Source organism: Macaca fascicularis, chromosome 3 (genome assembly GCF_037993035.2).
Source record: "Macaca fascicularis isolate 582-1 chromosome 3, T2T-MFA8v1.1".
Taxonomy (NCBI): Eukaryota; Metazoa; Chordata; class Mammalia; order Primates; family Cercopithecidae; genus Macaca; species Macaca fascicularis.
The window spans coordinates 74499807-74515007 of record NC_088377.1 but is presented as its reverse complement, the minus strand read 5'-3'; the positions used below and the strand labels follow the sequence as shown (position 1 = coordinate 74515007).

General features: G+C 43.7%; 1 pseudogene; it reads left to right on the top strand.

Moving 5' to 3' along the window:
• Nucleotides 1-7298: 7298 nt before the first annotated feature.
• Nucleotides 7299-8368, top strand: LOC135969957 (exportin-T pseudogene; annotated as a pseudogene).
• The last annotated feature ends 6833 nt before the right edge of the window (nucleotides 8369-15201 follow it).

The following is a 15201-nucleotide window of genomic DNA, read 5'->3' as shown; positions in this document are numbered from 1 at the left end:
CTCAGTGGCATCAGGGTGCTGGCCTTTCTTCCTTCTTAATCCTTCCTTTCTTCCTTCCTTTCCTCCCTCCCTCCCCATCTCTGTTCCTTCCTTCCTTCCTTTCCTCCCTCCCTCCCCATCTCTCTTCCTTCCTTCCTTCCTTCCTTTCTTCCTTCCTCCTTCCCTCTCTCTCTCTTTCTCTTTCCCTCCCTCCCTCCCTCTCTCCTTCTCTCCCTCCCCCTCTCCTTCCCTCCTCCCCTCCTCCCTTCCTTCTGTTCCTTTCCTTCCTTCCCTTCCTTCCTTCCTTCCTTGGTCTTGCTCTACTGCCCAGGCTACAGTGCATTGGTACAATCATAGCTCATTGCAGACTTGTACTCTTGGGCTCAAGCAATCCTCCTGCCTTAGCCTCCGGAACAACCAGGACTTCTCTGCTTTCTCTTGGTTTTTCCTCACAGTCACAAGACAGTTGCTGCAGCTCCAGTCATCCACATCACACACAGGAATCTTAAACTGAAAGAAAGTATCTAAAGCAAAACTGAATTTTCTTCAGCAGGTTCCTTTTACACACTTTTTCCTTGAAAGACAGAGAAGGAAACATTTTCAAGTTTTCCTTTTTGACTTCATTTGGTAGATTCATGTCACATGTCCATGTGACAAGGGAAAGTTAGAAAGTTAGAATCTAGCTGTATTAGTCCATCTTCGCATTGCTCTAAAGAACTACCTGAGACTGGGTAATTTATAAAGGAAAGAGTTTTAATTGACTCACAGTTCTGCATGGCTGGGGAGGCCTCAAGACACTTACAGTCATGGTGGAAAGTGAAGGGGAAACAATGCACATCTTACATGGTGGCAGGAGAAAGAGAGAGTGAAAGGGGAAGTGCCACTTTTAAACCATCAGATCTTGTGAGAACTCACTCACTGTCACAAGAATAGGATGGGGGAAACCACCTCCATGATCCAATCACCTCCCACCAGATCCCCCCTTCTACACATGGGGATTACAATTCAAGATGAGATTCGGGTGGAGACACAGAGCTAAATCATATCACTAGCAAAGAGAAGTTCCATGTATACTTGTTGGTTGTGTCAAGCTGCTATCAAAAGGACTCCAACATAAAGTAACCTAAATAATCTAAAGGTTTTATTAATAAATACATATAAATTATTTCCTCCTCCTCCTCCTCCTCCTCCTCCTCCTGATGGAGTTTCACTCTTGTTGCTGTTGGCCAGACTCGTCTAAAACTCCTGACCTCAGGTGATTTCAGCCTGGTGTGATGGCTCACACCTGTAATATCAACACTTTGGGAGGCCGAAGTGGGTAGATCACCTGAGGTCAGGAGTTTGAGACCAGCCTGGCCAACATGGTGAAACCCCGTCTCTACTAAAAATACAAAAAATTAGCCAGGCTTGGTGATAGACACCTGTAATCCCAGCTACTTGGGAGGCTGAGGCAGGACAACTGCTTTAATCTGGGAGGCAGAGGTTGCAGTGAGCTGAGATTGCACCAGTGCACTCCAGCCTGGGCAACAAGAGCGAAACTCCATCTCAAAAACAAACAAACAAACAAACAAACAAATAAATACATACATAAAGTAGAAGTTTCCAGGTGTGCATTTCAGGGTAACAGGAAGCTTTACTCCATGTAGTAGCTCCGGAATTCAGGCTGATGGCCTCAAAAGTTACTCTGAGTGTCACCTTTCCTGCCAGTGGGAAGATGGAAAGTATGGAAGTTTAAACCCCCGAATTTCCTTTTCAGTAAATGAGGCAGAAATTGCACATATTACTTTGTTTCCAGTTCCACCAGCAGGTCACCCTAGGGAAACAGGGCTGGAAAATGCAGTCCCAAGCTGGACACAGGTCTGCTACAACTATAGCAATAGATGTGTAGAAGAGCTCGGTTGCAGCTTGCATCTCTACCACACCATGACTGGCATAGACAAATTATGATTCATACCACATTGTGGATGAGCGACATTCCTTCCTGAGATCAAAGGATGAGATCCTACTACCTGCACTCAACATGGAGATTTCATTAGGAAAAAAAGTGAGGATTGGCTATAGGTGAGGTAATAAATAGTGTCGACTATATACTTCTCATATAAATAAACTGACAGTTGGGAAAACATAAATTTAGGCATTATGTCTCTGCTTTGGTTTTATTACTCTGTGTCTGACATGTTTAATTCTATGTGAGTTTTCAGGACCAGACTCTGTCCTCTGAGGACAAGGACTTTGTTGATGACATCCCTTTGCCCCCCACCTCTCCCTGTGGCTTCATGCTTGAAACACTGGAGGTGTCCCATGTTTGCTAATGGCCAGAACGTACAAGGTTGAGGTTTCCCGACCATAGCCCTGGGCTCTGTATCTACCCACACCAAGGAGAACAAGGAGTTGGCCATCAGGGTGCTCCATGGTTTTAACCATTGAGCCAACTTAGACCAATGGTTGAGGACAGAAACAGAGTGACAATAAAGTGAGCACACGTGGCTATAGTTATTGGAACATTGAGTTGGTATCAACGTCCTCGGCCTCTGTGTTCTGGGTCAGCTCTATGCGTATGTATTGAAATTTTCTCTGCTTCCCACTCTCCTGCGGTGTATACACTTGGTACATTGCTCTGTATAACTCAGTTATGTTGTCAAAATAACTAACTGTGTATATATCACTTCTCTTTCCTTGAGAATTTAGGATCCTCAACATCAAGGGACATTTATTAATCTAATTTTGTTCCAGCATCTTTTATAATGCCTAGGAGGAAGGGTTTTTTTTTTAAACATTGAGAAAACTAAAAGAAAAAAGAGTTTGCTTATGTTGACTTAATACATCTTTCAAAACTCCTGACATGACTGGCCAATTATACAAATCTTACTCACCATGACTTCCGGGCAATATGCAACACTATTGAATTTATAGATTAAACACATATTTACTGAGCATCTGTTATGCACAATAAAGTCATCTACTACACAGCAGGGAGTAGTTCAAATGCAAAGTGACTCCGTGCAGCGAAGGCATTATCTAACATTCGTAATTATGGGAATATGGACCCTTTTTCTATTTAAAGTAGAATTTAGCGATTAGTGAGATGTTATGGGAATTTCTACGAAATAGTGAGCTTTCTACAATTAGCCATATCCAAGTAGATGGTGAATGATCACCTGAACAGAATATTACTCAAGGGAAGTAAAGGTCAGTTTCTGGAAAAGTCTCTTCCAAAACAAAGTTTCCATAATTATAAGGGGAAAAGGGTCATCCTTTGGCTATATTCTATAGGAACTAAACTTACACTACCTTGTTCAACCATTGGTAAAGACTTTGACCATTCTTAATGAGTTGAAATACCAAGATAATTTTTTTTTTTGGAGACAGAGTCTCACTCTGTCACCCAGGCTGGAGTGCAGTGGCGTGATCTCGGCTCACTGCAACCTCCCTTTCCTGGGTTCAAGTAATTCTTGTGCCTCAGCTTCCTGAATAGCTGGGATTTCAGGCATGGGCCACCATGCCTGGCTAATTTTTGTATTTTTTGGTAGAGATGGGTTTCACCGCGTTGGTTCAGGCTGGGATGGTCCCGATCTCCTGACCTCAAGTGATCCACCCACTTTGGCCTCCCAAAGTGCTGGGATTACTGACATGAGCCACTGCGCCCAGCCAATACCAGGATAATGTGATAGTGATAGTGTGTTTAGGGTCTAAGAATGCTCTAATTTTGTCCAATGCCCTAATCACTCATCATGGTGATATAGAAGTTAAGAAGAAATTACTTAGGCAGATAATGAGGGTTCAGGAGTCCTTGATAAGGTTTTCCTTTTTAATGAAAAGCAGCATCAAAATCTTTTTTTTTTTTTTTTTGAGATGGAGTCTCACTGTCACCCAGGCTGGAGTGCAGTGGTGCGATCTGGGCTCACTGCAACCTCCACCTCTGAGGTTCAAGTGATTCTCCGGCCTCAGCCTCCTGAGTAGCTGGGATTACAGGCACCCGCTACCACACCTGGCTAATTTTTTTGTATTTTTAGTAGAGATGGGATTTCACCATGTTAGCCAGGATGGTCTTGATCTCCTGACCTTGTGATCTGCCTGCCTTGGTCTCCCAAAGTGCTGGCATTACAGGCATGAGCCACCATGCCCGGCCTCCTCTTCCTATAAAACCTCTGCTCCTAAACTCCTCGTGTGTGTCCATGTCCTAAATTTCTTGGTGCAAGACGACAAAACCGCAGGTATTTACTCCAGACAACAACGCTGCTTCAATGGTGAGTTTCAGAAGGAGATGTCCTCACTTGAGAGGCAAAGCCAAAAAAGAGAAAAAAAAAAAAAAAAAGAAGACAAAAAAAACACAACATGACTAAGAATAGGACCTAGGTCCTAGACCCCAATTCAGAGCTCAGATAAGCTCTATTGAACAAGTTAAAACATTTTTCCTAAATTGTTAGGTATTAACTTCTTCAAATTAGAGCCCAATTTCCTATACCTGCCAGTCCCAATGGAGAATCAGAGGACATATTCATGAAGATTGTCAGTGCTGGCCGGGCGCAATGGCTCATTCCTGTAATGCCAGCACTTTGGGAGGCCAAGGTAGGCAGATCATGAGGTCAGGAGATCAAGACCAGCTTGGCCAACATGGTGAAACCCCATCTCTACTAAAAATACAAAAAAAATTAGCCAAGTATGGTGGAGCACGTCTGTAGTGCCAGCTACTTGGGAGGCTGAAGCAGGAGAATTTCTCAAACCCGGGAAGCAGAGGCTACAGTGAGCTGAGATGAGATCATGTCACTGCACTCCAGCCTGGGCAACAGAGCGGGACTCTGTCTCAAAAAAAAAAAAAGAAAGAAAGAAAGAAAATGATTGTCAGTGCTGGCCAGGTGCAGTGGCTCATACCTGTAGTCCAAGCACTTTGGGAGGCTGAGGCAGGTGGCTTACCTGAGGTCAGGAGTTCAAGACCAGCCTGGCCAACATAGTGAAAACCTGTCTCTACTAAAAATACAAAAATACAGTCAACTGATAACAATAGTGATATGAATCCAATGTTTCAATTATCTGATAAGGATTCTGTAGCTGTTGTCATAAAAAAGCTTCAGTTACCAGTGACAAATTTTCTTGAAACAAATGAAGAAATATAAATTCTCAGCAAAGAAATGGAAGTTATGAAAAGGAATCTGTATTAGTTCATTTTGATACTGCTATGAAGAAATACCTGAGACTGGGTAATTTATAAAGGAAAGAGGTTTGATGGACTCACAGTTCCGCATGGCTTGGGGGGACCTCACAATCATGTTGGAAGGCAAGGAGGAGAAAGGCACGTCTTACATGGCAGCAGGCAAGAGAGAGCGTGCAGGGGAACTGCCCTTTATAAAACCATGAGATCTCGTGAGACTTATTTACTGTCACAAGAACAGCATGGGAAAAACCTGCCCCCATGATTCAATTTCTTCCCACTGGGTCGCTCCCATGACACATGGGGATTATGGGAGCTACAATTCAAGATGAGATTTAAGTGGGGACACAGTCAAACCATATCAGAATCAAACGGAAATTACAGAACTTAAAAATACAACAGAAAATAATTTGCTCAGTAGGCTCAATAGAGGAGTTGATAAACCATAGAAAGTTGGATGAAGCATAGAATCATTGGGTTTAAGGATAAGCGAATGAAATTTGTTCAGTTTGAACAATATACAGAAAACAGACTAAAAAAAATGAAAAGAGCCAGGGCCTCAGAGACCTACGGAACACTAACACAAGATTTGTTATTCATACCATCAGAGTCTTAGAAAGAGAGGGAAAACACAGTGAGACTAAAGAACAATTTGCAAAAACAATGAATAAAAACTCTCAAAATTTGGCACAAAGAAAAACTTATAGATTCATGGAACTGAGAGAACCCTAAACAGCATAAATACACACACACACAAAATCATGCCAAGACACATCATAATTAATCTTCTGCAAACTAAAGAAGTTGAAAAAAGCCTGATAGAAACAACACATTACCTATAAGGGAATACCAACTACAATAATTGAATTTCACATCAGAACCCCTGGAGGCCAGAAAAAAGTGGCAGAATATTTTTTGAGTGCTGAAAGAATAGAAGTAACAGTCAAAAATTCTATATCCCGCAAAAGTATCCTTTGGCAAGGAAGGAGAAATAACATTCTCATAGTAAAAAAAACTTTTTAAAATAGTCCCTGACTTAAAGAACTGGCTAAAAGAAGTTCTTCATACTAAAGAAAATGATAAAAGAAGAAATCTTAGAACATCAGGATGGAAAAAAGAACAATGGAAAGAGCAAATCTGGGTACATACAATAGACTATTGTTTTCCTCATGAGCTTTGTAAATTATATTTGATGATTGCAACAAAAATCATGAAACCATCTGATACTCAGGACTGACATGTTAAAAGGTAGAGAAGGTAAAGGGACCCAACTGAAAGTAAGATTTTCATCCTTCACTTAAATTAGTGAAATTCTGGTACCCTTAGAGCATGATAAGTCACATTATATATATTTTAATTTCCATAGCAACCACTTAAAATACTATACACAGATAAGTGCCGTGGCTCACTTATATCCCAGCACTTTGGGAGGCCGAAGTGAGTGGAACATGAGGTCAGGAGATGGAGACCATCCTCGCCAACATAGTGAAACCCTATCTCTACTGTAAATACAAAAATGAGCTAGACGTGGTGGTGTGTGCCTATAATCCCAGCTACTCAGGAGGCTGAGGCAGGAGAATCGCTTGAACCAGGGAGTCAGAGGTTGCAGTGAGCTGAGCTTGCACCACTACACTCCAGCCTGGCAACAGAGTGAGACTCCATCAAAACAAACAAATAAACAAAAACACTATACAAAGAAATACAGTCAAAAACATTACAAATTAACTGAGATGGAATATTTAAAAAACATTCAAGTGGTCCTCAGGAAAGCAAGACAAGAAAAGAAAAACAGAGGGAACAATCAGGAAAAAAAGATATATTTAAGCACTAATGAGTCAATAATTACTTTCACTGAAAGTGGCCTTAACATATCAACAAAATGTAGACATTGGTAGGGTAGATAAAAACATTGTGATACAACTGTATGATGTTTACAAGAAACTCACATCAAATCCAGACATAGGTAGGTCAAAAGTAAAAGGATGGAAATATACAGGAAATAATAAAAGAAAATCAAGGGTGGCTATAATACTATCTGTTAAAGTAGACTCATAGCAAAGGAAATTACTACAAAGAGAGACATATCATTATTATATACGGTAAACCAATTCTCAAGGAAGACTTACTGATCCCAAATGTGTATGGACCAAAGAACAGAGCATCAAAATCCATGAAGCATCGAATGATTATTTGCCTGGAGGAAGAAGTTCTTCCCTTCATCCCATCTGCTTCAGAACATATGCTCAAAGATTGTGAAGCAAAAGACCTCCAGGAGTTCATTCCTCTTACCACCCAGATTACGGCCAAATTGAAGACACAGGTATCCCCGTTTTTACCACAGATATTCATGCCCCTGCTTCATGCAAGGTTTGAAGTGCTGCTCCGGCCAGCGGAAGAAAATGACTAGTCTGCTGCTTTAGAGAAGCATATGTTGCGAAGGAGTTACTTTGTTTTCCTGCGAACAGTCACAGGCAGTGGGATGAGCGAAGCTATAGCAAATCAAGATGCAGAAAATGTAGAAAGAGTGCTGGTTACTGTTACCCAAGGAGCACTTGAATATCCAGATCCAATTGCACAGAAAACATGTTTTATCATCCACTCAAAGTTGGTAGAACCCTGGAGAGGTAAAGATGGACCAGTGGGATTTGTTGATTTTGTTTATAAGCACATTGTCCCCACATGTTTCCTGGCACCTTTAAAACAGACCTTTGACCTGGCAGATACACAAACAGTATTGTCTTTATCTGAGTGTGCAGTGACACTGAAAACAATTCATCTCAAACGGGGCCCAGAATGTGTTCAGTATCTTCAACAAGCATACCTTCCCTCCTTGCCAGTAGCTCCAGAAATAATTCAAGAGTTTTGTCAAGCACTTCAGCAGCCTGATGCTAAAGTTTTAAAAAATTACTTGGCTGGGCGCGGTGGCTCACGCTTGTAATCCCAGCACTTTGGGAGGCCGAGGTGGGTGGATCACGAGGTCAGGAGATCGAGACCACGGTGAAACCCCGTCTCTATTAAAAATACAAAAAAAAAAATTAGCCGGGCGTGGTGGCAGGCGCCTGTAGTCCCAGCTACGCAGGAGGCCGAGGCGGGAGAATGACGTGAACCCGGGAGGCGGAGCTGGCAGTGAGCCGAGATCGCGCCACTGCACTCCAGCCTGGGCGACAGAGCAAGACTCTGTCTCAAAAAAAAAAAAAAAAAAATTACTTAAAGGTGTTCTTCCAGAGAGCAAAGCCCTAAGGACTGGATTTCCCTGTGCTTACTAAGATGAGGAATTCCAGTTAGTTTATAAAGAAGTGATTTTGGCTGGGCATGGTGGCTCACGCTTGTAATCCCAGCATTTTGGGAGGCCGAAGCGGGCGGATCACGAGGTCAGGAGATGGAGACCATCCTGGCTAACACGGTGAAACCCCATCTCTACCGAAAATACAAAAAATTAGCCAGGTGTGGTGGCGGGTGCCTGTAGTCCCAGCTACTCAGGAGGCTGAGGCAGGAGAATGGTGTGAACTCGGGAGGCGGAGCTTGCAGTGAGCCGAGATCACGCCATTGCACTCCTGCCTGGGTGACAGAGCGAGATTCCGTCTCAAAAAAAAAAGGCCGGGCACGGTGGCTCAAGCCTGTAATCCCAGCACTTTGGGAGGCCGAGGCGGGCGGATCACAAGGTCAGGAGATCGAGACCACAGTGAAACCCCGTCTCTACTAAAAATACAAAAAATTAGCCGGGCGCGGTGGCGGGCGCCTGTAGTCCCAGCTACTCGGGAGGCTGAGGCAGGAGAATGGCGTGAACCCGGGAGGCGGAGCTTGCAGTGAGCCGAGATCGCGCCACTGCACTCCAGCCTGGGCAACAGCGTGAGACTCCGTCTCAAAAAAAAAAAAAAAAAAAAAAAGCGATTTTAGTGTGCCATTCACACTGGTCTTTTTCACATTGTTTTGAGCTTATTGCAGTATATGTTTGGGGATTTTTCTGTAAAATGGGTGTAATTTTCCTAATACAGGTATGTAGCAACAAAAGAAGTTGCCTGCATGCTGGTCCAAATTGTTCTGTATAAAGATGCCCTTGAAAGACACAGAGTTATCTTAGAACCTTAATTCTTTTTTATTTGAAATTTTAAGTCAAGTCCTTTGTAAAGACCATAGCAGTAGAAAACAGTGCACTTTTTAAAAAATTACTGAATATAAAATGTTTGAAAATTTTCTTTATGTGTGAAGACACATGAAGTATGGGGGGAATACAACAATCAAAATTAGCCTTTCGTAGATAGCCATTTCATTGTTTTAAACTGTTTCGATGCCAATATGTATTCTACAAAAGAGAGTGGTTTTAGGCTCCAGTGTTACACTTTGTAAAATATATATATACACATACATTTTACGTAGTGAAATCTAAAAAATTCCCAAAAAACAAAAAACAAAACTTTTATTTTTTTCTTTTTTTTGAGAGGGAGTCTTGTTCTGTGCCCAGACTGGAGTGCAATAGCGCCATCTTGGCTCACTGCAACCTCCGCCTCCCGGGTTCAAGTGATTCTCCTGCCTCAGTCTCCCCAGTAGCTGGGACTACAGGCGCCCGCCTCCATGCCCGGCTAATGTTTTGTATTTTCAATAGAGACGGGGTTTCACCGTATTAGCCAGGCTGATCTGGATCTCCTGACCTTGCGATCCGCCCACGTTGGCCTCCCAAAGTTCTGGGATTACAGACATGAGCCACCGCGCCTGGCCAAAAAAAACTTAACTAAACATTATGTTTAAAAAGTGGTTGTGATAGTATGAGATAAATTGTTTGTAAAATAGCCGTAAGCTTGAAACGCTAAAATATTCGTGAAATTTACCTACAGCATGATTATACTTACATTAAATGGATTCAAATGAAGCAAAATAAAAAGGGTATAAAATGTAAAATTAGGCTGGGGCACGGTGGCTCACTCCTGTAATCCCAGCACGTTGGGAGGCTGAGGCAGGTGAATCACCTGAGGTCAAGAGTTCAAGACTACCTTGGCCAAAATGTTGAAACCCTGTCTCTACTAAAAATACAAAAATTAGCTGGGGCGTGGTGGCAGGTGCCTGTAATCCCAGCTACTTGGGAGGCTGAGACAGGAGAATAGCTAGAACCTGGGAGGCGGAGGTTGTTGCAGTGAGCTGAGATTTTGCCATTGCACTCCAGCCTAGGCAACAAGAGCAAAACTCCATCTCAAAAACAACAACAACAACAACAAAAACATAAAATTAAAGGAAGAGGCTGGGCGTGGTGGCTCAAGCCTGTAATGCCAGCACTTTGGGAGGCTGAGGCGGGTGGATCACGAGGTCAGGAGTTCCAGACCAGCCTGGCCAAGATGGTGAAACCTTGTCTCTACTAAAAATACAAAAATTTGCCAGGTACAGTGGCAGGCACCTGTAATCCCAGCTACTCCAGAGGCTGAGGCAAGAGAATAGCTTGAACCCGGGGGGTGGAGGTTGCAGTGAGCGGAGATCAGGCCACTGCACTCCAGCCTGGGCAACAGACTAAGACTTTGTCTCAAAAAAATAAATAAATAAAATTAAAAAAACAAATGCCGGACATGGTGGCTCACACCTGTAATCCCAGCACTTTGGGAGGCCAAGGTGGGAGGATCACAAGGTCAGGAGTTCAAGACCAGCCTGGCCAAAATGGTGAATGTCTGTACTAAAAATACAAAAATTAGCTGGACGTGGTGGCGGGCACCTGCAGTCCCAGCTACTCAGGAGGCTGAGGCAGGAGAATTGCTTGAACCCAGGAGGTGGAGGTTGCAGCGAGCCAAGATTGTGCCACTGCACTCCAGCCTGGGCAACAGAGTGAGACTCCATCTCAAAAAAAAAAAAAAAAAAAATTAAAGAAGAATGGAAAAGTCAAAAGGAGGTAAAATACACTATGTTAAAACTTTTATTTTTATAATGAGCATATCAGACTTTTATAATAGGAAAAACTTAATTTGATTACATATATACTTTTTTTTTTTTTTTTTTGAGACGGAGTCTTGCTCTGCCGCCCAGGCTGGGGTGCAGTGGCCGGATCTCAGCTCACTGCAAGCTCCGCCTCCCAGGTTTACGCCATTCTCCTGCCTCAGCCTCCTGAGTAGCTGGGACTACAGGCGCCCGCCACCTCACCCGGCTAGTTTTTTGTATTTTTTAGTAGAGACGGGGTTTCACCGTGTTAGCCAGGATGGTCTCCATCTCCTGACCTCGTGATCCGCCCGTCTCGGCCTCCCAAAGTGCTGGGATTACAGGCTTGAGCCACCGCACCCGGCCTAAAATATATACTTTTAATCATTCTGATTTTTTTTGGGTTCCTGGAACTTGTAGCATTATCAGAATCACCTACTTTTCTCTTGCTTAAGGCTGCTTACATGGCTTCCTTGTAGATTTCTTCCCCATTCCTCTGCAATCTACTTTGGACCTGTCTTGAAATTATCCATCTGTGAAGACACAGAATTTCAGATTTGCCTGCCTATGCACAGACATCAACACAGCAGGGAGGGTTCTATAGGGAAAAGCTGAAAGCAAATGGAGATGCTAGAGGAGTTTGGAGAAGATTGTTTTTTACATGGACAGTTCTGGGTGCAATTAAGTTGTACTCAAAACCAGATAGGCTAGAAAATATTGGGGAGGTAAATGTGGTTCCATTCTTCGAACAAAGAATGGTGTTTCATATCTGGATAAAAGAAAACCATCAGTGAATCGCAAAATCATTAGAGGCAGAAGGCACCTGAGAGACAGGTCACCATGTAGAACAATTCCAGGTGGCTCCATTCACATTTAGCCTATGTACGTGGCGGCCCCTGGATTGTGCAGTGTGCACCTTATACAACCGTATGCGGGGATTCTGCTGAATCCAGTCATTACCACCCTTGCCCTTCCTCACACACAGATCTAGGATCCTTTTACAGAGGAGGAAAGGGAGGCCCAGAGGAGCAAAGCAAGTTGTTCAAAGCCACACAGCTAACCGCAGAACCAGACTAATATCCAGATTCTTGAATTTTAGAACAATATTCTTTCCTCTCTACAATGATGGCTGGAAAGGATATTGTCACTCAAAACAGCCACTTCCACCACAGCAGCAAGTTCATTCTTTTTTTTTTTTTTTTTTTGAGACGGAGTCTCACGCTGTCGCCCAGGCTGGAGTGCAGTGGCGCGATCTCGGCTCACTGCAAGCTCCGCCTCCCGGGTTCCCGCCATTCTCCTGCCTCAGCCTCCTGAGTAGCTGGGACTACAGGCGCCCGCCACCGCGCCCGGCTAATTTTTTGTATTTTTAGTAGAGACGGGGTTTCACTGTGGTCTCGATCTCCTGACCTTGTGATCCGCCCGCCTCGGCCTCCCAAAGTGCTGGGATTACAGGCTTGAGCCACCGCGCCCGGCCCAGCAAGTTCATTCTTAAAAGCATTTGTTTCACATCCACATGGTGTAGGCTAAACCAGGGCTGTTTTTATAGCACCCCAAATTCTAAATTGAGTGCAAATTCTAAGCACACTTTTCTCACATATGAATTGACAACAATAATAGTACCTACCTCTTAGGATTCTTCTGGAGACAGATGAATTAATATTTGTAGAACTCTTGGAACAGTGCCTGTCATATAGAAAGTACTATATAGGTATTGGATATTATTGTTATTATTTCTATTAGCATGTATTTCTCCCCCATTAATATGAAGATTCTTCAAAGACCACATATTTTTTTTTTTTTTTTTTTTTTTTTTTGAGACGGAGTCTCGCTCTGTCACCCGGGCTGGAGTGCAGTGGCCGGATCTCAGCTCACTGCAAGCTCCGCCTCCCGGGTTCCCGCCATTCTCCTGCCTCAGCCTCCCGAGTAGCTGGGACTACAGGCGCCCGCCACCTCGCCCGGCTAGCTTTTTGTATTTTTTAGTAGAGACGGGGTTTCACCGTGTTAGCCAGGATGGTCTTGATCTCCTGACCTTGTGATCCGCCCGTCTCAGCCTCCCAAAGTGCTGGGATTACAGGCTTGAGCCACCGCGCCCGGCTAAGACCACATATGTTTTATCTGTGGTTCCATAGGACCTGGCATGGCTTTGAGGAGTGACGTATTAATGTTGTTTGATGATGGTTGGATGGATGAATGGATGGATGGATGAATAGATGAATGAATGGATGGATAGTTTAATGGATGGATAGATGGACAGATGAATGGAGAGATAGATGGATAAAGGAGTATGAATGAATGAAGGAGGATAGATGAATAGATGAGTGGTGGATGGATGGTTGAAGGAGGATGGATGAATAGATGGATCGTGGATGGATGGATGAAGGAGGATGGATGAATGGATGTGTGGTGGGTGAATGATTGAATTCAAGCTCTTGTGAGTAACACCAGGGAATGAGTATTTCATTGGACTTTTTTCATGAAGAACAAAGATATGACACCACTCACAAGTGATATGTGAATGCTTTCATTTCATTGAATTCTAGAACTGTCAAGGCCTTTGATGATTCATCTTACCCGACTTTTGGCTTGATGCAGGAAATCACATGACCAGCAGCCTGAACACACAGCTCTGGTTTAAAACTGTGGCAAAGTGAGAGCTCCTTCCCTAGGAGGCAGATAGTCCTGTGACTATACCAGTGTAATGATTAGCAAATTATTCTTAGGTCCATTCTTTTCTTTTTTTAGATGGAATCCTGCTCTGTCGCCCAGGCGGGAGTGCAGTGGTGCGATCTCTGTTCACTGCAAGCTCCTCCTCCCGGGTTCATGCCATTCTCCTGCCTCAGCCTCCTGAGTAGTTGGGACTACAGGTGCCCACCACCACACCTGGCTAATTTTTTGTATTTTTTAGTAGAGAAGGGGTTTCACCGTGTGAGTCAGGATGGTCTCCATCTCCTGACCTCGTCATCCACCCACCTCGGCCTCCCAAAGTGCTGGAATTACAGGCATGAGCCACCACCCAGCCCTCTTCTTAGGTCCATTCTATTCCTTCAACTTACCTGCACCTCCTGATGACATTAAGAGTTAGTCTAATTTCCCCACCACCAGGTTTTTTGTTCACTTGTTCAGCAAATATTTAGTGACCATACAATGATTAAAGAGTAAATATGGTTCCTGTTGTCTTGGAGTTGACTTTGCTATGGAAGAGACAGAAGAGAAAATAATTAGCTGAAGATTTAAGGACACACTATGGAAAGTGCTACAGAGGAAATGCACAGGGGGAACTGTTTAGACCAGGGCACCCTGAATCTGCCCCGAGATGCAGAAGAGAGGAGGGGCTGCTGGTTTTCAGTGCTGCAGAGTCTTGGATCTTGGCTCACTGCAACCTCCACCTCCTGGGTTCAAGCAATTCTCGTTCCTCAGCCTCCCGAGTAGCTGGGATTACAGAAGTGTACCACCACACCTGGCTAATTTTTGTACTTTTATTAGAGACACGGTTTTACCATGTTGGCCAGGCTGGTCTCAAACTCCTGAAATCAAGGGATCTTCCTGCCTCAGTCTCCCAAAATGCTGAGGTTGCAGGCATAAGCCACCATGCCCATACTCCTATGCCCTTACTGTGGTCTTAACCCCACAATGTGACTATACAACTAATCTCAACAATGAGGCTATATTAGAATCAATTCTTTATTCCTAAGATACCAATATCATCAGAATCCGTGTTATCATGTCTTTCTTCTCTGTTTACTTATGCCACTAGGAGAACTGAAGATATCCATGACAATACCAGCAGCAGACTCTCATCTTTTTTTTTTTTTTTTTTTTTTTTTTAGACGGAATCTCGCTCTCTTGCACAGCCTGGAGTGCTATGGCGTAATCTCAGCTCACTGCAACCTGCGCCTCCTGGGTTCAAGCAATTCTCCTGCCTCGGCCTCCCAAGTAGCTGGGATTATAGGCACGTGCCACCAAGCCTGGCTAATTTTTTGTATTTTTAGCAGAGACAGGGTTTCACCGTGTTAACAAGGATGGCCTCAATCTCCTGACCTTGTGATCCACTCACCTCAGCCTCCCAAAGTGCTGAGATTATAGGCATGAACCACCACACCCGGCGTCTCATCTCTTTATGTGATGCAAACCCCTACATTCCCCTGACCTTCCAAATCCTTCCACTGTTTTCTCTGAAACAG